Below are 25,667 nucleotides of genomic sequence, written 5' to 3' on the forward strand. Positions count from 1 at the left end.
TGTGTGTGTGTGTGTGTGTGTGTGTTGTTTTATTTTTCTTCCTTGGGATGGGGATAAAATAGTGCACAGCTGGTCTAACAGAGCTGTCCTAGGTCTCTGAACTGCAAGAGGAGCTGCTTCCATCAACTTTTTTCATCTCAATGTCGTTATTGATGTGTACATTGTTCTCTTATTTCTGCTTTCTTCCCTCAATATCAGATCCCATAAGTCATTCCATGCTTCTCTAGAGTCTGACCCTTTATGGTTTTTTATAGAACAATAATATTCCATAGTATTCATGTAACATAACTTGTTTAGCCATTTCAAATTGATGAGCTTCCCTTCAATATCCAATTCTGTCCCATGAATAATTTGGAACATGTAGGACTTTGCCCAAATTTTTACAACTATTTTTTACAATTTCTTCTGGATATAGTCCTAGAATTAGAATTTCTTGGTCAAAAGGTATGAACAGTTTTATTGCTCTTTGGGAAAAGTTCCATATCACTCTGCAGAAAGTTTAAATCCATTCACAACTCCATCAGCAATGCATCAATGGCCCACTCCTTCCACAAACTCTCCCACATTAATCATCTTCCCTTTCTCTCTTCTTGGCTGCTCTATTAGGTGTGAGATGATACCCCATTATTCTTATTTTTATTTTTAGGTTTTGTTTTGTTTTGTTTTTTTGCAAGGCAATGGAGTTAAGTGGCTTGCCCAAGGCCACACAGCTAGGCAATTTTAAGTGTCTGAGGTCGGATTTGAGCTCAGGTACTCCTGACTCCAGGGCTGGTGCTCTATCCATTGCGCCACCTAGCTGCCCCCCCCCCATTATTCTTTAATTTTTATTTCTCTAATCAATAGTGATTTGGCGCATTTATTCATATAATTATATATAGATTTAATTTCTTCATTTGAAAACAATCTGTACATATCCGTTCATCACTTATCAATTGAGGAATCACGTGTGATCTTATAGATTGGATGCAATTCTTTATATATTTTGGAAGTGAGAACTTTATCAGAACTGGTTGTGAGGATTGTTTCTTCTTTCTGCTTCCCTTCTAATTTTAGTAGCATATTTAGTACAAAGACTTTTCCATTTATTATAGTCAAAATCATTAATTTTGCAGTTTATAATCTACTCTGATTCTTGTTTCATCATAAATCTAACTCTTTTCCAAAGATCAGATAGAGTATTTTTTGGCTTATTAATGTAATCTATTTTTTCATTCTTTATGTCTAAATTCTGTACCCATTTTGACCTTCTTTTGGCATAAGGTGTGAGATGTAGATCTATGCCTAGTTTTTGGCATATTATTTTTCAGTTTTTTCAACATATTTTGTCAAATAGTGAGTTCTTATGCCAGAAGCTGATGTCTTTGGGTTTAGCGAATAGATTGCTGTAGTCATTTACTACAGGTTCTTTTGAACAGTTTGGCAAAGTAGCTCTGAATTATCTTCTTAACTTTCTCCTCCCTATTTGAACCTGTTCTAATCCACTGTAACCATTTACTGCAGCGTCTTTGATATCTATCCATATCCACTGAACCATTACTCTATTTCTTAAACAGAAGCTGTCAGTTTTGTTTTCTCCTGCTTTATAATATAGTTTTAAATCTGCTAGAGCTAGATCACCTTCCTTTACATTTTTTCCATCAGTTTCCTTTCTACTCTTACCTTTTCGTTGTTCCAGATGAACTTTGTTCCCATTTTTTTCTTGCTTGGGAAAGTTGATATTTGGTACTTTTATATGGAACTGAATACATAATTTAATTTGGGGAGAAATGTCATTTCTATTATATTAGCTTGACCTAACCATGATCATTTCACATTTTTCCAATTATTGATAACTGACTTTATTTGGACAAGGATTGTTTTATAAAGAATTGTGTTCGGGGGTGGCTAGGTGGCTGGGGGGGGGGGGGGCGGCTAGGTGGCGCAGTGGATAGAGCACCAGCCCTGGAGTCAGGAGTACCTGAGTTCAAATCCAACCTCAAACATTTAATAATTGCCTAGCTGTGTGGCCTTGGGCAAGCCACTTAATCCCATTTGCCTTGCAAAAAAAAAAAAAAAAAAAAAAAAAAAAAAAACTAAAAGTAGCAAGAAAACTATCACATTCTTACAGGTTCTGGGTTTGTCTTAGGAAGTAGATTCTTAGGTATTTGATGCTGTCTACAGTTATTTTAAATTTTCTCTTTCTATCTCTTGCTCTTGGACTTCATTGATCATATATAGAAATGTTTTTAGATGATGTTCTCAGGTTCTCTAGGCATGCCATTGTATCATCTGCAAAGAGTGTAAGTTTTGCTTCCACATTGTTAATTCTGATTCCTTCAATTTCTTTTTCTTCTCTTATTGCTACTGCAAGCATTTATAGTACTATATTGAATAGTAATGGTAATAATGAGCATCCTGATTTGAGCCCTGATTTTATTGGAAATGCTCTGAGCTTATTTTCATTAAATATAATCTTTGTTGATGTCTTTAGATAGATAGTAGCTATTATTTTAAGGAAAACTCCATTTATACATAATTTCCTAGTGGCTTTAAATGGAATGGATGTTGTAGTTTATCAAAGGCTTGGATTGAGATAATCATATGATTTCTGATGGCTTTGAAGCTTATATGTTTATTTACTTTGAGTATTTTCCTATTGTTGAATCATCCTTGCCTGTCTGATATGAATCCAAGCTGATCATAGTGCATTTTCCTAGTAATAACCTGCTGAAGGTTCACTACTAAAATTTTATTTAAGATTTTTGCATTAATATTCATTAGGGGGATTGGTCCATAATTTTCTTTATTTTGATTCTTCCTGGTTTATATATCACCAGCATTCCTCCCCTATTTTTCAGTACTGTTTATGTTCCTAGGGAATGGCTAGTTACTGGAACTCTAAAAACGTGGTCAAATCACATAGGACATGTTCCAGAGGGGAAGGACACATTCTCATACAGGCTTGAATGAACATACTCATATAAGAATCTTAATTTCTTATTCAATAGGATTACTCAGAATTCACAGTTTCCTTTCTTTTCCTCTAAAATTATAAATCTTAGTGCCTCTTCCCTTAGTGTTATTTATCACTCAAATATTATTAATCAGGTATCATCAATAATAGTTTTATTATTTGGTTGCTTGATTAGCAGCATTGACTCAAACTGCATCAAATTATAATTATATATGTGTATAAATAATGTAATTACCACCTTTTTCAAGTATCATTCAAGTACACACAATCCTCCTGAAAAGTCAAAGTATCATCCAAAGTCTTATTATTTCTAGAACTTTTTGTGCCCTTCCCCCACACTATTTTCTTTCAGTTTTCCTGCCACCCTCCCCACCTTGGATATTTAACACTTTGTTAAGTGAAACATGCTCTCTTCCCCTTCGCCCACCTCCCCATCCATGGTACTTAATCCCTTGTTAAGCAAAGCACTCCTTAAGTCAAAACTTGATCTAATTAACTCTAAGAATCTTAAAATCTCTAATTACTAGAAGGCTATGGAGGTCTCACCTGAGAACTTTACAAATGATTGTAAGTTAGAGAGACACTGACTCAGGTTCTCACTGTTTATGATGCCATCATTAGACAAGGTGTTAAGCATTTTGTGATTAAAGAGAGTGAAAGGATAATGAGACACTTTAAGTGAACATGCCTACTTTTCTTCAGGGCTTTTTGATCTCAATCATAGTGATGTGATCTTGCACCTCTACAATGGAGAGATAAGATCCAATCATACTCATATCCTTAAGTTCATTCTCTTCAATTATATTCTTCTCTCTAATTATCCAGAGAAATAAAAGTCCAAAAGAATTAGAAGTATTATATCTTCCTTTTTAGGGTGGTATATAATCTGGTAGTCATTACAACATTTTGTTTTGTTTTGTTTTTTTTCCTTCCCCTGTTCAATTACCTTTTTTTATGTAACACTTGCACTGTATATTTGGCAATTGAATTCTCTGTTCAGTTCTGGGGGTTTTTTGTCAAGAAATTCTAGAAGTTCTCTGTTACATTGAACATCCATCTTTTCCCATGATAGTTTATACTGAATTTTGCCTGGTAGTGCATTCTGGGTAGCAATCCCAGGTATTTTACTCTCCAAAATAGGCTATTCCAAGTCTTCTGATGCTTTGATGTTGAGGCTGATATGTCCTATGTGAATCTGATTCTGTTACCTTTATCTTTGAATTGTTATTTTTTTTGTTGCTTGAAATATTGTCTATGTTATTTGAGGGTTCTGTAATTTGGCAATTACAGCCCTTGGAGTTTTTATCCTGGCAATTACAGCCCTTGCATCTCTTTCTGGAGTGGTTCTATGGATTCTTTCAATGGTTATATTGTTATCTTGTTCTAGTAGATTTGAACAGTTTTCCTTTATAGTTTCCTTCAGGATGTTTTCCAGCTTCTCTTCTTGATCCAGGCCTTCTATGATTCAGAACACACATAACTATTTCATATATATATATATATATATATATATGTATGTGTATATATATATACACATACATATATATATATATATATATATATATATATATATATAATTTCTTCTAGATATTGTGCTAGAATTGGATTTACTGGGTAAAAGAGTATGAATATTTTTTTTTTATTCTTTGGGCATAGTTCCATATTGCTCTCCAGGAAGGTTGTATCCACTCACAATTCCACCAGCAAAGCATCAATATCCCAATCCTCCCACAACCTCTCCGACATTGATAGTTCCCATTTTTCTTTTTTTGTCTAATCTTAAAAGTGTGAAATGATACCTCATTTTTGTTTTAATTTGCATTTCTGTAATTAATGATGATTTAGAGCATTTTACTATTATTATTATTATTATTATTATTATTATTATTATTATTATAGCTTTACTTTTTTCATTGAAAGCTGTCTGTTCATAACTTTTGACCATTTATCAATTGGAAATGAATTATGTCCTTCCAAATTTGATGAAATTCTCTTTATATTTTAGATATGAGATCTTTATCAGAACTCCTAGTTGTGAATATTGTTTTCCAGCTTTCTGCTTTCATTCTGACTTTGGCACCATTGATTGTATTAGTGCAAAAAAAAATTAATTTAATATAGTCAAAACCATTCATTACATAGGTTATAATGTGCTCTAATTCTTATTTGGTCATAAATTCATCCCCTTTCCATAGATCTGATAGATAGAGTATTTCTATTAATTTATCTGTGTGTCACTTTTTAAGTCTAAATCCTGTACCCATTTTGACCTGATTCTGGCCTTTTTTATTAGCTGTGATACAGCAAGTTTTAAAGTAGGATAATGCACCATAATCAAGTAGGATTTATACCAGGTAGGCAGGTGTGGTAAAAGATGAGGAAAACAATCAACAGAATTGGATATATCAATAGCAAAACCGACAAAAATCACAAGATTATCTCAATAAATGTTTAAAAAGTCTTTGATAAAATGCAACATTCTTTCCCATTAAAAACACTAGATGTATAGAAATAAATGTAGCCTTCCTGAAATTAATAAGTAGTATTGAAAAACATAAATAAATATTTTATAATAGTATAAACATGAAGAAGAGATGTGAAACAAGAATGCCCATTATCACCATTCCCTTTCAATGTAGTATTAGAATTATCAGCTTTAGCAATAAAAGAAGAAAAAGAAATTGAAGGAATCAGAATTGGCAATGAGGAAACCAAGACTTAGAGAACCTGATAAAAAATAATCTAAAAAAATTGCCTGAAACAATTAACAAATTTAACAAAGCATCAGGATTTAAAAGAAACCCACATAAATCATCAGCTTATCTATAAAAGAACAAGAAAGCCCAACATTAAGAGCTCAAAAGAGAAATTCAATTTAAATTAACTGCAGATAACATTAAATACTTGTGAATTTATGCTGTGTATATAGCCTTTGATTCAACAATGCCATTACTAGCTCTGTATGCCAAAGAGATCACAAGAAAGTATTAAAACCTGGTTATTTTTGTTTGGAAATTGAGGGGAATGAGTGAACAATTTTTAGCATATTAAGGTGATGGAGTCTACTACTTGGTAAGAAATTATGAGGGGAGGAAATTCAGAAAAGCTGGGAAATACTTGCATGAATTGATGCTGAGTGTAATGAGCATAACGAATATGTCACTGAACACATTTGCAGTAAAATTGTGTAATGATAAACTATGATGGACTTGCTCATCTCAGGCATGCAATTATTAAAAACAATTTTAAAAGTCTTGTGATGGAAAATACCATCCATATCCAGAACAGAAACTAAGGAGTCTGAATTTCAGATCATATTTTACTATTTTCAGTCTTCAAAGTTTGTTTTATGTTTTCAAGTCTTATATTTTTGTCCTTTTTGTTCTGATTTTTCTTTCACAAATGATTAATATGGAAATATCTTTAACATTGTTATACATGCATAGTCCATATTAGAGTTCTCTCTGTCAGCAAAATGGGAAGGAAGAATGGGATGGAGAAAAATGTGTAACTCAAAACCTTACCAAAAAGACTATTGACAATTATATTTCAATGTAGATGGAAATAAATAAATAAAATATTTTGTTTTTTTTTCTTTTTTTATGGTTTTTCCCCTTACATCTTTCACAACATGACTTATTTAGAAATATGTAAAATGTGATTGTAGATATACAACTTGCACTGGATTGTTTACTGTCATGGGGATGTAGGAGAGAAGGATTAGTGGTTGAAAATGTGAAATTCAAAAGTTTACAAAAGGAAGATGGTTGAAAACTATCTTTGCATGTAATTAAAAATAATTGAGTGGGACAAAAACAGAAGCTAGCAAAAGAATAGAGATGTTTTATGCTAATTCCATAAATAAATTGCATAGATTAGAACAAAAGAAATGTTATTAAATGATTATAGGAGATTTTGGGGTTTGCCAAACCCCAAACCCCAAAACTCTAACTTCTTTGAGAAGAACTCAGTATTTGAAGGAAAAAAAGAGCTGACAAATCTCGAAAATGTTTCAGCAAATATATGCATAGAATTTCATTTCACACTCTTTACCAAGAAAAGGGGAAAATTGGTAAATAATTTAGACATAAATGGTGAATACTGTAAGCCAATTATGAGAACAAGGGATAGTGGATAAGTGAAACCTATGGAGAAAGTAGGAGTTTAATACAAATGAGAAAGAGGGAGAGAGAGAGAGAGAGAGAGAGAGAGAGAGAGAGAGCATAATAAATCGGAAAATGGATAATTTGACTTCATTAAATTAAAAAAGGTTTTTGCATAACTAAAACCAATGCAAGTAAGAATTGAAGTAATATAGAAATGGCAAACAATTTTCACAAGTCATGTCTCTGAGAAAGGACTCACTAACACATATAGAGATTTGAGACATTTTAAACTATATATTTCATTATTCAATTGATAAATGGTCAAAGGATGTGATCAGGAAATTTTTAGATCAAGAAATTATAGCTATGCATACTCATAAGAAAAAATGCTACAAATCATTGTTAAGTATAGAAATGGAAATTGAAATTACTCTGAGGTACCACCTGACACCTCTCAGATTGGCTAAAATGACAAAAAAGAAAAATTATTCAAGCTGTAGAGAATGTGGGGAAACTGGGACATTAATGCTCTTTTGCTGCAATTGTCAGTTGAACCAGCTATTCTTTAAAGCATTTGGGAAATATACCTAAAGGGCAATACAATTGCATATTCTTTGCACCAGCAATAACATTACTAAGTTTATATCCCAAAAATATTATTTAAAAAAGTGATAAGATCCAGATGTACAAAAATATTTATAGTAGTAGCTCTTATGTAAAAGAATTTAAAATTGAGGACTTGTTCTTCAGTTACAGAGTGGCTGAACAAGTTATGTCATATGAATATTATGGACTACTACTGTTCTATAAGAAATCTCAAGTGGTAGTACTTCATCAGATTCTGGAATGATTTGTTTTAACTCATGCTAAATGATGAGAATTAAGAGAACATAGTTACACATTAATAGCAATATTTTGTGATGATCAATTATAATGGGTCTAGTTCCTTTCAGTATTTCATTAATCAAAGACAATACAAAGACAATACCTGCTATAGAAAATGTCATCTACATCCAGAGAATAAATTATTGAATCTGAATGGAGAGCAAAGCATTCTATGGACATTTTTAAAATTTTCTATTATGCTTTTTTTCTCATGTTTTCATCTTAATTCTAATTCTACATTCACAACATGGCTATTATGGAAATATATTACTCTTGTGCATATACAAGGTCAATCAGATCGTTTACTTCCAAGGGAATAGGGAAAGGGGAAGGGAAGGGAAGGTAGTAGAAATATGTATAACTCAAACGTTTACAAAAGGATTAATATTGAAAACTATCTTTGAATATAATTAGAAAAAATAAAAGGCAAAGGAAAAATATAAGAAATGATGGACTGAATGTTCTTAGGAAAATTTGAAAAGACTTTCATAAGCTGATGTAAACTGAAATGTTCTATGTATAAAGTAACATCAATATCGTATAGTAATAAACTGTGAATGACTTAGACATTCTTAGAAATATACTGATCCCAGAAAACTCTGAAAGACTCATAATGAATAATGCTTTCCATCCTCAGAAAAAGAACTGATGGCGACTCAGTACAGATGAAAACATTTTCTTGAACTTTTTTTTTCTTGAAGTCTGTTTTTTGGACTATATTTTCATTCACAACAGGATTATTATAGAATTGTCTTTATAATATCACTTATATCCTATATTGATTTTTTATCTTCTAAATGAGGGGATTAGAGAAGGAGAAAGGAAGAGAATTTGCATCTGAAATTTTTATAAATAAATGTTAAACATTGTTTTACATGTAACTGAGAAAATTAAAATTCAAGATAAAAATTATTGCAAGAGCAAGACAAAAGGTTTAAATAACCAATGGTTTGTTTTGTGCCATGACTGAAGCATTTGACAAAAAATCAAACTACTACATTTTAAAAATGCACATAGAGGACTTACAGGAAAACTACTTTTGACTTTACTAGAAAAAAAAGACAATCACAATAAGTTATTCACATTTCTTTGTCACTATTTTCTTTCAAGGATGATTGTGTTAGGCTTTAGAATTCAACATTTATTTCCCATTTGTGCTCCCCACAATCTTCCATTTGGATACGCTTTGTTGGTTTTAGCTAATTGAGTAAAGAGGTATTTTTTCCTATAGTAATGACAGAAACAAAACTCCCCCTTTTATACCTATCTCTCTTATAGAGAAAAACTAGATTGAGGGATTAAATAAAAGGGTTAGATCTGAAAACAGTCAGTTGTCTCAGAGGAACAATACATTGTAGTGAGATAGAAAATTTGGAAGATTAAATCCCCTTTTGGCTATGTTAGTAGTGCTCCAGGGATCTTGATGTGAAAACAAATCATTGTAGTTCTGCTGCAGTCTGGAATTGCTTTTTGCAGTCTGGATAAACAGCAAGTAACCTTATAGGTTTAGAGTGGAAGTGTTTAGTGCATAGCTTATCATGCTGTGAAATAATCATTTGTGCTTATATAAACTAGAAAATTTATTTTTATGCATTTACATAATAGTGAAGTCATACAACTGCTATATAGATTTCCATTTTTTTTTATTTTTTCATATACAACAATTCTGAGTCATTAATGAAGAAAGAAAATGTCAGCATATAAAGGAAAGTCTAAAACTAAACTCTAGAGAGATAAGCTTCCAATATGAATCATTTTATATATAAAACAATCTTTTTGTAAGCTACCAAAATTGTCTGTTTTTATGATCTTATTAGTATTTCTGCAATTACATGTAAAGGTAATTTAAAAATGCACTTTTATAAAATTTTGACTTCAAAATTTTGCTTTTGTCCTTTCTTGCTTCCCAGAAGAATAAGCAATCTGATATAGGTTATAAATACACAATGTAGAAAACAAGTTTTCATGATACTAATGTCGTGAAAGGAGAACCATAAAAAAAGAGAAAAGGATGAGAAAGAAAACAAAATAAATACAAGAGCAAAACTGGCATGGTTTAATCTACATTCAGAGTCCAAAGTTTTCTCAATGGATGTTAACAGAATTTTTCATCTCACTTCATTTAGAATTTTCTTTAAATACCCCATTGTTCAGAATCTGTCTATATATGTCTATATATGTCTATATATCTATCATAGTTGATCATCATACTAAGTTACTGTCACTGTATAGAATGCTATCCTTCTTCAGGTCACCTCACTAAGCATCATTTCATTTATGTGTTTCCAGGTTTTTCTGAAATTTGCCTGCTTATCATTTCATATAGCACAATAAAATTCAATTAAATGAATATTCCAGGACATCTGCAACCATTCCACAGTTGATGGACTTCTCAATTTTCAATTATTTGTCACTATAAAAGAGTCCCTATAAATATATTTGGTTACTTAGGTCTTTTGCCATTCTTTTTTTTGTTTTTTTTAGGTTTTTGCAAGGCAATGGTGTTAAGTGGCTTACCCAAAGCCACACAGTTAGGTAATTATTAAGAGTCTGAGGCCAAATTTCAACTCAGGTATGCTTGACTCCAGGACCGGCGCCCTATCCACTGTGCCACCTAGGTGCCCCTCTTTTCCATTCTTTATGACTTCTTTGGAGCACAATGGATAGAACACTGACCTTAGAGTTAGGAGCACAAGAATTTGAATCTAGCCTCAGACACTTACTAGTTATGTGACCTTGAGCAAGTCACTTAATTCTGATTGGCTTACATTCAGGGCCATCTCCAGTCATTCTGATCCATGTCTGGCCATTGGACCCAATCACTCCAAAGGAGAAAGTGATCTTGGTGACTTAGCATAATAGCACGTCCACACTCAAATCCAATTCAAGTCCAGTCATATCACTTCCCTGATCTCATGATCTTCTTTAAGAACAAAGTACAAACATCAGATCAAAGATTAGGTAACGAGTTATAGCTCTTTGAACATAGTTTCAAATTATTCTCCAAAAAATTTGGATTTTCTCATAACTCCACAAAAAAGTATATTAATTTTCCTACATCTCTTCTAATAATTATGGTTTTACTTTTCTGTCACATTAGATAATATGATAAGTGTGAGAGTTGTTCTAATTTGCATTTCTCTAGTCAATAGCTGATTTAGAGCATTTTTAAAATTCCTTTTAATTCTTTTAATATATAAAAAATAATTTTTAACATACATTTTTTAAGATTTTATATTCAAGGTCTAGATAGCAGACAGAAATCAGGAACTTCCTGAGCTTTTCTAAGTTTACTGAAAACTAGTATTAATCAAGTCACTAACCAGATTCTGGAGTGTCAGGAACAATCCAGTAGACTTACTGGAGCAATTTCCAGCTTAATATATCTTGGAGGATTTCAATTTAGTTGTCTATAGTTGTAAGATGTTCATCAGCCAACAAAGATGGGTGTGGAAAAGATAATGGGAGAATCTCAATTGGAGGCCATCTTACCAACTCAGGCCCCTAGCTCAGCAAGTTAGAGACACAGTAGGCCTACTGAGAGACCTTCTGACCCAGCATAGAAGGCAAATTGTAAATGAAATAACCTCCATTCAACGGGGGTTACTGACAAAGCAAACCCAGTGCATTAGGGAAATGACTTAAAACAGAGACCCCAGCATGGGGTAGGTCAGTGATCTCAAGCACACACACCTTAGAAAAGTAGTTACCTGTGACCCAAGAGCCCAGGTCTACCTTAAACACCATGAACTGGGCTGAAAATGAGTAAAGACACAGAGGAAAGTCCTTATCATGACAGCTAGCATAGTGAAAAGGAAGATCCAAACAACATCTTAGAAGAGGATAATGGAAAAAAAATATCTATATGTATAGCCCCCAGAGGGGAATATTAAGTGGTGGCAAGCCCGAAATGGTCTCTTGAATAATTAAAAAAAAATCTACTTGAAAATTAAATAAGAATTTTGCAAAAAAAAGAAAGGTATGCAAGAAAGATTCAACAGCTTGAAAAGGAAACATCAAAGGTTTCTGAAGAAAACAACTCCTTTAAAAATAGAATTGAGCCAAAGGACAAAGAAAATAAGTCTTTGTAAAATGGAATTGGGAACATGAAAACGAAAAACAAGTCCCTAAAATTACATCTGGACAAATGGAATAAGAAAACAACTCTTTTAAAATAGAATTGGTCAAATGAAAATGGAATATACTTTTTTTCTAGTTCCACAATATGTTTTTTTTGTAGTTTGTAATGGCACTGAATAAATGATTTAACTCGGATAGAACTATTCTTTTCACTTGACCTACTCATGAACTTTTGACATACTTTTACAATTATTTAGATCAGTCTTTGTTTGAGAAGTGTCTTGCGGGTGGAAGTCCTGTCTCTGGTGCCGCCGCGGCCGCTGCCTTCACCTCCTCCTCCTCCTCCTCCTCCTCCTGCCTCGCTGCGGCCACTGCAGCTGCTGCTGCCGTTGTCCTCGAGGCCGGGCTCCCACAGCCGGCTCGTCCCTCCGCCGCCGCAGCCATGAAGTGGATGTTCAAGAAGGACCACTCGCTGGAGTCCGCCAAGATCCGAGCCAAGTACCCGACCGCATCCCGGTGATCGTGGAAAAAGTGTCCGGCTCTCAGATCGTGGGCATCGACAAGCAGAAGTACCTGGTGCCCTCGGACATCACGGTGGCCCAGTTCATGTGGATCATCAGGAAAAGCATCCAGCTGCCCTCGGAGAAAGCCATCTTCCTCTTCGTGGACAACACCGTCCCTCACTCCAGCCTAACTATGGGACAACTTTATGAGAAGGAAAAAGATGAAGATGGATTCTTGTACGTGGCCTACAGTGGAGAGAATACATTTGGCTTCTGACAGCCAGCACCCAGTGAGGTGCATCTTTCCTGCTTGTGGATCTTGTAAATAACCAGTCACTTTCAGTTATTACACCAGACTCTCTTCCCATTGACCCATAGTGCATTTGTAACTGGATTTATTTCTTAATATATTGAAAGGTCTTGTTTTATTAGACTGGTAAATTGTCGGAGTTTTCATTTTCTTTTCTCTGTTGTGCGTTGTCCTCATGGCTGCAAGTTCCAGGGGGCTCCGTTCCTCTGGAACTCGTATTTAATGAAGTTATTTCCATATTGAGATGAGGTAGTTGGGGGACTCAAGTGAAAAGGGGGAAGATAAGACATTCTTCTGGATTATGTTTGAGGTGTTAGTTGGATAAGTATTAAAAGCATCTAAGTTAAATCCTTAGCAGTCAGGTCACTTGCTTCACTAGATAATTCCAACTGCCAATCATGTTGGACTGAGCTAATCTGTTCTTTCTGAATTCTATTGAGGTGAATAATTAAAATAAAATTTCCTCTCACACACACACAAAAAGAAAAGTGTTTTGCAATTTTGTTCTTATATTTTCGGAATTTATCATTGTTTGTAGAGCCCTATGTATTTTATATTGTCTATAGCTACTTTAAATGAAATTTCTCTTTTTCTATCTCTTGCAGTTGAGATTTGATGCTATTTTATAGAAATACTGATGTTTTATGTGGCTCTGTTTTATATCCTGCTACTTTACTAAAGTTGTTAATTGTTTCAAATAACTTTTTAGTTTATTTTCTAGTATTCTCTAAGTATGCCATCATAATATCTGCAAAGACTGACGGATTGTTTAAAAATATGGTCATAAACTCTTTTTGTAATAGCAGAGAATTAAAAATTGAGAGGTATCCATCACACACTTCCCTTTCCATTTCCCCCACTTTCTCCAATCCTGACTGACCCAGAGGAATCCTTTCTTCTTTCTAAATAAAAACCTCAATTTTGGACAAGAGTTTTTTTAAAAGAAAATATTATTACAAACATATTATAGGAAAATATACTTGAAAGTAATTTGCTTTAGACCTTCAAATAGCAACCTATCTATAAATCAAAATAGAAAAGAGAATTTAGAAGAGATCTCACCTCTCCTTAAATCATTTCCCTTAACTTCATTATGTGGTGCCATAAAAGATCAAACTGTTCAGGAATAGAAATAATAAATATGTTAAAAGAAAAATGAAATTTTGGTCTTATAACTATTGATATTCCTTGAGGAAAACTATAGCTTAAAAATACAAAAATTGATGGAGGATTAGTAGATAGCTCATTTAAATTAAGTATTTTAGGTTTCTTTGTTAAACAACTTATTTTGACAAAACCAAAGAATTCATGGGATTAATGTTTTTCTCTGTTTTAATAGTTAAATACTTTATCAACACTATAATTAATTGTTTAGTAATAAAATATTAGTGATTTTACACATTAAAAGATCCAAAGCAAAGGATTAAAAAGTATAACATGTTCTTGTCTATTGTAATAACTTTAAAATAATGACTCTTCTTCAATGTATTTTGTTGTTAAATCACCCATTTGTGAACTCTGGAAATTTTTTTTATTTTACTTTATTGACTACCATTTTAAGCATCAAACATTACTTTTTTATTGAATTTTCATTGTTTTTGTTATTTGAACTTCTAGCAATTAATTAAAAAGCATTCACAATTTACTGTAGTCTAAAAATTGTTACTTGGGAGTGGGGGTTCTGGTTGATGTTCTCAGAAATTAAAATAAATCTCAATTCATTGCTAAAAAAAAGAAATAATGAGTGACTAAACATAAGAAAAGTATGGAAAGACTTGCAGGAACTGATACAGAGTGATGTGAGCAGAACCAGGCAAACATTGTACACGGAGATGAACAACTATGGTGAATGTGGCTCCTCTCAAGCCATTCAGCAATCAATAGTAACCCTGAGATACCTGTTATGAAAAGAAGTAAAAACATGGAAAAATAGACTTCTTGTGATTGTCCCCTAAAAAGAGAATATCCAGTAGGAGTGCAAAACTTTAGAGCAAATATAGTAGGGATCATGTTTCTCGCTATTAAGTTTCTTTTATTGCTATTGATGATCATAAATATAGGTAGCATTTATAGAGTACTTAAAGTTTTATACATAAATTGGTTTAGTTTATTTCATATGATTTGAGACTTGGATACTATTTTTTTAATCAGCTGAAGCCAACAGAGGTCAAGTGACATGAATATGGTCACACAATTTTTAAGTGTTGAAACAAAATTTGAACTCACACTTTCTTGATTCCATGTCAAATACTCTTTACAATGATCTAATGCTTTCAGATGCCTGTGTCATATGGAAAGGATAATCATAATAGATTACCTGGATGCTGAATATTCAGTCTTATTGAATAAAAATGCAGTCTTATTTTTATCTTTAAAGAAAGCAAATGATCTTTTAAATATAATTTTAATATAATTAGTGACGCTGTAGTAGAGCTTGAACTAGGTGATCTCTATATGAAATGCCTTGGTTCTTGTTGAATACAGAAAAAAATCTTTGCAAATAAAATTTGGATTTTCTCCTTTATTATACTCTTTAAAGTCTGATTTTATGAGCATCAATCTAGGCAATTATAACAAAATCAACAGAATTATTGAATATTATAAAAGCACAACCTTATTTTTAATGAATATTTGTTGTTAACTCAATATAAATGAGTACTGATAAGTAAAATGAGAGGTTAATGAAAACATTATCCTTTCTAGAAGCCAAAATTATAAATTAATGTCTCATATAAATAGAATTTCCTTAACCTATAATAATGAGTCATTGGACCTAAAGATTGTGGACGTATTGAAGTGATCCTTAATTTCCCAAGTTATTGTTTAGATAAATCCATGAACTTCTGAGTGTATTTTCATTATTCATGAGTCAGACCCTAAAATTTGTTGAGGAAGAAGTTATTTTAAGCACTTTGCTCAGTGGGAATCATTTTTATATGTCTAAATACTAATTCTGAGTTAATGAGATTTTATTTTATTTAATATTTGCTTTTCCTGTGAATCACTTGACATTGCTTGTGTGACCTTGGAGAAGCCAAAATTTATTTATTTCCTAATATTACTCCTCTAAAATTTCAGGGGTAATTTTATATGTCTTCTAAAATTCAATTCAGCTCTCAATCTGTTTTTCTGATGCAAGTTTTTCAAACATAGGTCCAATATCTACTCCAGGTATGTGTCTGTATCCATTATGCATAATGCTGCCTTTATATTGCAACCAAATTAATAGGAAGATGAAGAAGACTCATTTAGTTTACTATTTCATATATTATTAATATGATGATCAGTATATAAACATGTACTAAGCAGGTACTATGAATCTTTTTGCGTTAGTAACAGAGATCCAAAGAAAGAAATGATGTTTCCCTGCCAATAAAGGAACTTGCATTCCTACAAAAAAAGACATTTTATTCTTATAATAACATATAGAATAAATATATGTGAAAGTAATTGAGTACAGTTTGGAGGGACCACAAAGTTTGAGCTAGAAGTTGATATTTAAACTGTGTTTTGATGGAAACAAGAGGAAAAGTAATTTATTATACCTGTTTCTATAAAGTCTATTGACGAGGATTTATCTAGTTGTCTCAAATTTGAATTAATTTCATTTTTCTGGTTAGCTTTGAGTTGCACTGCATACACCTTTGATATAGCTCCTTCTGCACATATTAAATTCACCATTCAAATGAAAGCTACTTAAGGGCAGAAGCATTTGTTTCTTGATTTTTCTCTGTATCCCCAGATACTGGCAAAGTTCTTCAGTTTTAGTTTTAGTAAGTGCTTAATTACTTATTGTTAATTGCTTATTTTTATCCTAGCATATTATGCATTATATATGTATATATATGATAGCAGTATTTATTATATACATTTAGATTACATGAAAAAAGAATAAAATATTTTCTAAACAGAATAATTGCACTCATTTACTCAAGCCTTGATTCACCAACTATTCATTAGCAAATACAATGCAAAATATTTACTATTAAAAGATAAAAAACAAGATATACACCACTTTGACCTCTAGGTGCTTACCTTTTACTGGATATTATTACTTAGACCTTTATTTTCCTATAATTTGTTTCATTGTTTTCCTTTGATTAAAAATATGCTTTTTCAAGACCTTGCCATATTATGGAATTCTAATATTTGTTAAATGACCAACTATGTTGGCAATGTGTAGTTTCAGTAGGTGAAATTTTTTTTGATATTTTCCTATGTGTTATGACTATGAAAAATTGTGTGATAAAATCAACCCAACAGCCTTTTAATGTGCAAATGTAACTATGTTATGAGGAAAGAATAATACAAATATATTGTTTGCTGCTTTATTTGATGATGATGGTGATGGCCTTTGTTCTCAAAGAAGATCCTGACATCAGAGAGGTAATATCATAACAAATACCTGAAATGTATTTGAGTGAGTGGGTGCTGTGCCAAGTCACCAGCCCCTCTGGATGGAGATAACATAGTCCATGGCCAGTTTAATACAGTTGCCCTAGCTTTCTGAACTGCTAAGAGGAGTGACTTCTACCAATATTGATCATTTCACAATGTTGCTGATGTGTACAATGTTTACTTGGTTCCACTCCCTTCACTCAGCATCAGATCCTCTAAGTCATTCCTTGCTTCTCTAGAGTCCGACATTTATTTCTTATAGAACAATAGTATTCCTTAGTATTGATGTACCTTAACTTATTTAGCCATTCCCCATTTGTTGGGAATCCCCTCAATTTCCAATTCTTTGGCTCTACAAAAAGAGCTGCTATGAATATTTTGAAACATGTAGGGCTTTTGCCTTTTTGCATAATTTCTTCTGAATATAGACCTAGAATTGTAATTCCTGGGTCAGAGGGTATGCACAGTTTTATTGGTTTTTTGCACATAGTTCCATATTTCTCTCCAGAATAGGTGGATCCATTCACAACTCCACCTGTAATGCATCAAAGTTCCAAACTTCCCACAAGCTCTCCAACATTGATTTTTTCCCTTTTACTTATCTTGACCAAACTGATAGGTATGAGCTGATGCATCATTGTTGTTTTAATTTGAATTTCTCTAATCAATAATAATTTGGAATATTTTTCATATTGGAACATTTTTATATGACTATAAATAACTTTAATTTCTTAATTTGAAAACTGTGTTCATGTCCTTTGACCAGTTATTAATTGGGGAATTATTTGTATACTTATAAATTTGATGCAATTCTCTTTATATTTTAGAAATGAGATCTTTATTAAAACTCTTAGCTATGAAGTTTGTTTCCCTGCTTTCTGCTTTCCTTCTAATTTTGGCAGCATTGATTTTATCAGTGCAAAAAGTTTTCTATTTAATATTGCCAAAATTATTATTTTTGCAGTTTATAATACAATTATAAACAAATTGTAATACAATTGTAAGCAAATTATAACCAATTATAACCAAAAATTGTTTGGTCATAAATTTATCACCTTTCCATAGATTTGATAGAGTATTTCTTGGTCTATTTATTTATCTCTGGTGCTGTTCTTTAAGTCACAATCCTGTACCTATTTTGAACTTATTTTCATATAAGGTATATCTATCTATGCTTAGTTTTTGGCATGCTATTTTCCAGTCCAACAATTTTTGTCAAATGAGTTCTTATCCCAGAAATTGATGTCTCAGAATTTGTCAAACTAGATTGCTGTAGTCATTTAGGCAATTTCTTTTGAACCTAGCCTAATCTCCTGATCCATTACTCTATTTCTTATCCAGTACCAGGCAGTGTTGATGGCTGCTGCTTTATTGTATAGTCTTAGATCTGGCAAAGCTAAGTGACCTTCATTTACATTTTTTCAACCATTTCCTTGCCATTCTTGCCCTTTTGTTGCACCAGATGAATTTTGTTACTATTTATTCTAACTTGGTAAAGTAATTAATTGAGAGTTTGATTGGTATGGCACTAAATAAGAAATTTAATTTGGGTAGAATTATCATTTTCATTATATTAACTCAATCTAACCATGAGTATTTCGCTTTTTTACAGTTATTTAGATCTGGTTTTATTTGGGTGAGAAGTCCTTTACAATTGTATTCATAAAGCTTCTGTGTTTGTCTTGGGAGCATTCTAATGAATTTAACTGAATTCTGCATATATTGGAGAAGTGAAATTTTTTAATCAGAAATAATCCGTGTGAAAAATATTTCCCAACTTTTTGAATTCTTTCTTATATCTTTATCTTTCCCTCCATCCTATCTTCCTTTCCCATTATCCTTCCTCATGAATTTTTGGTTTTTTTCTGCTTCAACCTCATCTGTCTTTTTCCCTGTTTCCTCCTCCTTACCTATAGGGTTGGATAAATTTCTAAATGAAGTTTGGAATATATCCTGTTCCGTCTTTGAGGCAAATCTGTTGTGAGTAAGATTTACTCAACTCTTTATACTCTATTTATTTTCTCTCTACTATGATGTGTCCTGCCTCTTCATGTGATAATATTTATCATCTAATGACTGCACTTTCTTCTCCCAGTATAAATTTTTTTTCATATCTTCTTTTATACCTATCTGGTACCAATGCCCTCTATCAAATTATATTCCTTTCAACTGAGATTATTACCATAGGAAATACATCCACAAAATTTCTGACCATGTACCCTTCCTTCAGGTGTTCCAATATAAATTAAACCCTTATGAGCTAAAATATCAATACTTGTTCAATTTAGACCACACACTTTGTCTAATTATTTTCCTTTCATCTATCCTAAGATAAATACAAATCTCAAGAGTCACAGATACTATCTTCCAGTTTAGTCTTAATTAGTATCATTATCCCCTTAGTCTTATTGACTAATTTTTCATTCATCCCATTTATGTTTTATGAATCACTTCAAAGATCAAAATTTTTTTTCAGTTCTGGTGTTTTTATCATGTTATTTGAAAATCCTTTATTTTGTTGAAAATCTATCATTTTCCTTAAAATATATACTGAATTTTGAATGGAGGTTGATTCTTGGCTGTTTCTCAAGCTCCTTTGCTCTCTGGAATATCATATTCCAGCCACTCTGACCCTTTAATGTTGAAAATGATAAGTCCTCTGTATTTCTGACTATGACTCCCCTAAAAGTAAATTACTTCCTTTTTTTTTTGGCAAATTGTTGTATTTTTTTTTATAAACTTAGACTTATGAAATTTCACTACAATATAACTTGGAGGTATTATTTAGAGATATCACTTTGGGAAAACTGATGAATTATTTGATGGACTATTTTATCTTCTTGTTTTAGGATAAATAGGGAAGTTTTCCATGATAATTTCCTGCAAGATTTTGCCTAGGCTCTTTTCCTGATCATGGTTATCAGGTTATCAACAGTCCATGTACTTAGTTTCTATATCAGTCATTAATCCTAACAGGGACATATATTTCCCTCTACTTTTTTTGTTTTACTATTGTTTAATGGATTTTTCGTGTCTCATAGAATCATGAACTTCCATTAGATCAATTTTAATTTTTTCAGGGGTTTCATTTTCTTCAGTTAGATTTTGTGTTTCATTTTCTAATTGGCTAATTTTATTTTTAGATGAGATTCTTTCTATTTCAAGTTTTCACTTCACTTTTTAAAGAGTGACATCGTTTTCCTTTTGTTCAATTTTACTTTTTTAAGTTTTAAAAGTATTGTTTTCTTCAGTCATTTTTTCAGTATTCTGTCGATTAATTCTCATTTCTTTGCTTCCTTTTCTTCTTATTGTTTTTAAAACTCTTTTGGGGTAATTTCAAGAAGTTTTATTTTTGATTTAAGAGTAGTTCAAAATACCCCTTGAAGTTTCATAGGTAGGCATTTTGTCACTTATTTTCATCTTCTGAGATGCTATTTTTTTATCATCCATATCAGAATAATAGTTTTGGGGTTTTTTAATGCTTGCACTTTTTTTTCCATTTCAGTTTTTTTGGTTGTTTACTTTTTCTGGGACTGGGGGTTTGGTCCATTGTTTATCACTTGCCTATGACATTGCCTATGTTGTCTTAGTTGGTATTTCTTTCTTCCTTAGATAATCCAAACCAGTCCTATCTGTTGCCCTAACATTAGTGGAACTCAAACTTGGACTTCCAAGAAGACATTGGTTATCTACCACCCAGGATAGCTCTGGTGTGGGTCTGGACATTAAAGGAGATTCAGGTTGAGTAAAAATGTACACACAAACACACAAGGTCATGATGCAAGAATCTACTGGTTTTATTTTAGGAAACTCAGAATTTTTATAACAAAAACCTATCTCAGGAATGGCCAGTTAAAGGAGACCCAGTTTCACAATTTCTTGGGTAAATTTCCAATGTTTGTTCTTAGAAATATGCATACTTCTCTATCAGAAAAGCCTTTTACAACCACCTCCAGAGTCACAGATTGTCCCAGGTCAGGGTTCACTGGAGAGCCAACAAATCTACATAATGAACAAGAATACATAGATATATCTGATGGGAAAAGAACACCAAGAATATGTGTAAATCACTCCCAGGAGTTGACGCTTAACTGCAATCATTATTGCTAGGCTATTATACTTCTAACTTCCTGAACCTGCATTTGATCTTTTTTATGGCCAAGAATCTTCCACTGAATTTCTAGCTCTCCCAACCATGCTGGACTATATACCCCCTTTTTACCCACATTAGATTGACTTTTACTAAACTTCCTCCAAGATATCTTAATCAAAGAACTCTGATTTTTTTTTGGTGTTCCATCAAGTCATATTAAGAGACTTCCAAAAAATGCCAGCCTAGATGGTGGAGAGAAGACCAGCACTGAGCTAAGGTCTCCTGATTCCTCTTAGAAATAATAGAATATGAAACCTTTGTACAGGAATCCTATTGACAAAATGCAGAAAGAGAAGCTTTGAGAAGAACATTTACCAAAAGGTCTGTCTCTTGGGATTGTGGGTGAACCTGGGTCAGAGAGCAGAGAGACAGTTGGGGTGCGAAGAATACTAGATGAACCTAAGCAGATGTGGAGGCTGTGACCCTGGAATACTGGATCCAAGGCTGTGGAGGCTTTGGCCATGGAAGCAGAGGTCTGGGGAGCCTCACCACAAAGAGCTGCAGAATGCTGTAAGACATCTATAAGCTCAGCTCAAGGCATGAGCTCCATACTTTCAGCAAAGTCCTCTTCCCAGAACAAACACAGTAACAGTGCCTCCACAACTCCTGGCTCAGGTGTGAGCAGCAGAGTTTATTCAGCTGAAAGGGAGATTAAAATTCTCACCTCAGGGCATAGCACACATTGTTCAAGGATAATCCAGATCAGGCCTAGGGAGAGGGTCAGAAATCAAAGCCACAGACACTCTAGAGAAAACATCCATAACCCTCTACTAGCCAGCCCACTCCCAGTTACTAAACTAAGTAAACAGAGACTAGGGATTTCAAAACCAAACTTCTTTGAGCTAGCCTCTCTCCCAACATAAGATCCTAGGAAAACAAAGAAAGGCCAGAGAACAGGGCCCATTAAAACCTACCTAGAAGGTAAATACCCCAACTCAGGAGATCTAGAATTTCTGAGGACACTAAAAAGAGAAAGACTTCCTAGACTTCCTAGAAGAAACCCAAAATTTCATCAGAGATATGTATGCTTGCTCATTATAAGGATTTGTTGGCTCTTCAGTGAACCCTGACCTAGGACAATCTGTGGCTCTGGAGGTTAAAGAAGTATGCAGATCTCTAAGAATAAATATTGTAAATTTATCTAGGAAATTGTGAAACTGGATCTCCTTTAAACATCAATGAGAAAAATTGAAAAAGAAACTCAAGAGAAAATTAGCATCTAGCAAACAAGAAAACAAATCCTTGGATAATACAAAAGGATAAAGAGAAAAACAAAATAATTCTCTCAAATCCTCAATTGGGAAAATGCAAAAAAGGAAATAATTCTCTCAAACTAAACTTAGGCAAAAGGAAAACTTCTTAAAAAATAAAATTGACCAATTGGAAGTGGAGTAGCAAAAGGTAGATGAAGAAAATTATTCTCTAAAAAAAAGTAATGTAATCTGTGGAAACTAATGACTTCATGAGACAACAAGATTCTGTCAAACAAAATCATGAAGTAAAAAAACATAGAAGAAAATGTAAAATACCTCATTTGGATAACCACTAACCACTAACCTTGAAAAAAAATGAGGAGTGACAAGGTAAGAATCACTGGGTTTCCTGACCACTTTGAAGAGGGAAAAAACCTAGATTTGATATTATAGTATTTAGTGTTGGAAAAACTGCCCTGATATCATGAACCCAGAGGGCAAAAGAATTATTGAAAGAATACATCAATCACCTCCAGAAAGAGATTTCAAAATGGAATATTGTGGCCAAACTCCAGAACTATCAGGTTAAAGAGAAAATCCTTCAGGGAGCCAGAAAGAAATAATTTAGATACCAGGAAGTCACAGAAACGATTACACAAGACCTGGCTGGATGAACATTAAGGGATCAAAGGTCCTGGAATAAGATATTCTGAAGAGAAAGGGAGCTTGGAGTGCAGTCAAAAATCCACTATCCAGCAACACTGAGCTTTCTCTTCCAGGGGAAAAGGTGAACATTTTATGAAATGTGAAACTTACATCTCTTCCTGATGAAAAGAGCAGAGCTGAATAGAAAATTTTGACATCAAAGAGTAGACTCAAGTGTCACATAAAAAGATTTGAAAAAAGGGGTAAAGAAAAAACTGCTATCCAATAAGATGAAACTGGCTATATTCCCTCCTGGTAGAAAGATTCTCATAACTCTTAAGAATTTTAAATATATTAGAGAGAATATATTTATCCAGAAGTGATGGACACTCATGACTTATCCATGACTGACAGAATGATCTAAAGACAATATCTCCTTAAACATGCAGGACAGTAGAGAAATGGGAGGATGGAGGAGAATAAATGCAATGAATGACATTACACAGGCACAAAGGTCCTACTGCAATAGAAGGAAAGAAAGGAGGAGGTGAGAACCATCTGAATCTTACTCTCATCAGATTAGACCTAAAGTTAATATACACACCCTCTCTTAAGTTGAGAAACTTATCTTACCATATAAGAATAAAACGGGGAAAGGGGAGGCAAGTGTAAAAGAGGAACTAACAGAAGGAAGAATGGGCAAAGGGAAAGGGGAAAGAAAAGAGAGAAGGGTTGGATACAAGAGGGCAATGATACTGAAGATAGTGGTATTCAAAAACAAAATACTGTGGAATATGGATAAAGTGAAAAAAGGGGGAAAGTATAAATAGAGGGGGAGATAGAATGGAGGGCAATAAAGAGTTAGTAATTATAACTTTGATTGGGAATGGGATGAACTCTCCCATAAATCATGAGGGAATAGCAGACTGGATTAACAAACAGAATTCTACAATATGCTGCTTACAAGAAACTCATTTGAAGCAGAGAGAAACACACAGAGTAAATGTAAAATGGTGAAGCGAAATATATTTTGCTTCTGCTAAAGTGAAAAAAAAAGCAAGAGTAGCAATCCTTTTCTCAGACGAGGGAGCTACAAATATAGATCTCATTAAAAGCGATAAGGAAGGAAACTATATCATCCTAAAACCATATCCTTCATTACCATAGATAATGAAGCAATTTCAGTACTAAATATGTATACACAAAGTGGTATAGCATTCAAAATTTTAGAGGAGAATTTGAATGAGTTACAGAATGACATAGACAGTAAAACTCTATTGGTGGGAGACCTCAGCCTCCATCTCTCAGGTTTAGAAAATCTAATCATAAAATATACAAAAAGAAAATTAAGGAGGTAAACAGAATACTAAAAATCTTAAACATGATAGAAATGTGGAGAAAGTTGAATGGGGATAGAAAAAAAAATACATTTTTTCCCACTGTACATGGCACTTACACAAAAAATGACCATCTATTAGGCCATTAAAAACCTAATAATGAAATGCAGAAGGGCAAAATAGTGAATACATCCTACTCAGATCATAATGCAATAAAAATCACATGCAATAATGGGCCAGGGAGGATAGACCTAAAACTAATTGGAAACTAATTAACCTCAATTTAAAGAATGAGTGGATCAAATAACAAATTATAAAAAGAATCAATTATTTCACCCTTGATAATGATCATAACAAGGCAACATACCAAGAGGCAGTTGTCAGGGGATATAGTATATCATTCAGTGCTTACATGAATAAATTGGTGATAGAGGAAATTAATGAATTAAACATGCTGATAAAAAATTAAAGAAAAAACAAAGTAAAAACCCACAATAAAATACCAAATTAGAAATTGTAAAATTTAAAGGAGAAATTAATAAAATTGAAAGCAAGAAAACTATAGAATAAATAAAAATAAGTATTGGTTTTATGAAAAAACCCAAAGAATTGATAAAATTCTGATTAATTTGATTTAAAAAAAGAAAGTAGACTACTAAATTACCAGTAACATAAATGAAAAAGATGAACTCACCACCAGTGAAGAGGAAATTAGAGTAATGGTATGGAATTCTCTTACCTGACTGTATTCTAATAAATTTAATATTCTATGTGAAATGAATGAATATTTACAAAACTATAAGCACCCAAGATAAAATGAAGAAGAAATTAAATATTTACATAACCCTATCTTAGGAAAAGAAATTCAACAAGTCATCACTGAACTCCCTAAGAAAAAATATCCAGAGCAAGACAGATTGACAAGTGAATTCTATCAAACATTTAAGGAACAATTGGTTCCAATTCTATATAAACTCTTTGGTAAAATAGGTGAGGACAGAACTCTGCCTCACTCTTTCCATGACACCAGTATGGTGCTGATACCTAAACCAGGAAGAGTCAAAGCAGAGAAAGAAAAGTATACACCTATCTCCCTAATGAATA

General features: G+C 32.9%; 1 pseudogene; it reads left to right on the forward strand.

The window, feature by feature from the left end:
- The first annotated feature begins 12,451 nt into the window (after window positions 1–12,451).
- On the forward strand, window positions 12,452–13,295 carry LOC141491840 (gamma-aminobutyric acid receptor-associated protein-like 2 pseudogene; annotated as a pseudogene).
- Window positions 13,296–25,667: the final 12,372 nt, after the last annotated feature.

This window comes from Macrotis lagotis, chromosome 6 (genome assembly GCF_037893015.1).
Source record: "Macrotis lagotis isolate mMagLag1 chromosome 6, bilby.v1.9.chrom.fasta, whole genome shotgun sequence".
NCBI classification, from domain to species: Eukaryota; Metazoa; Chordata; class Mammalia; order Peramelemorphia; family Peramelidae; genus Macrotis; species Macrotis lagotis.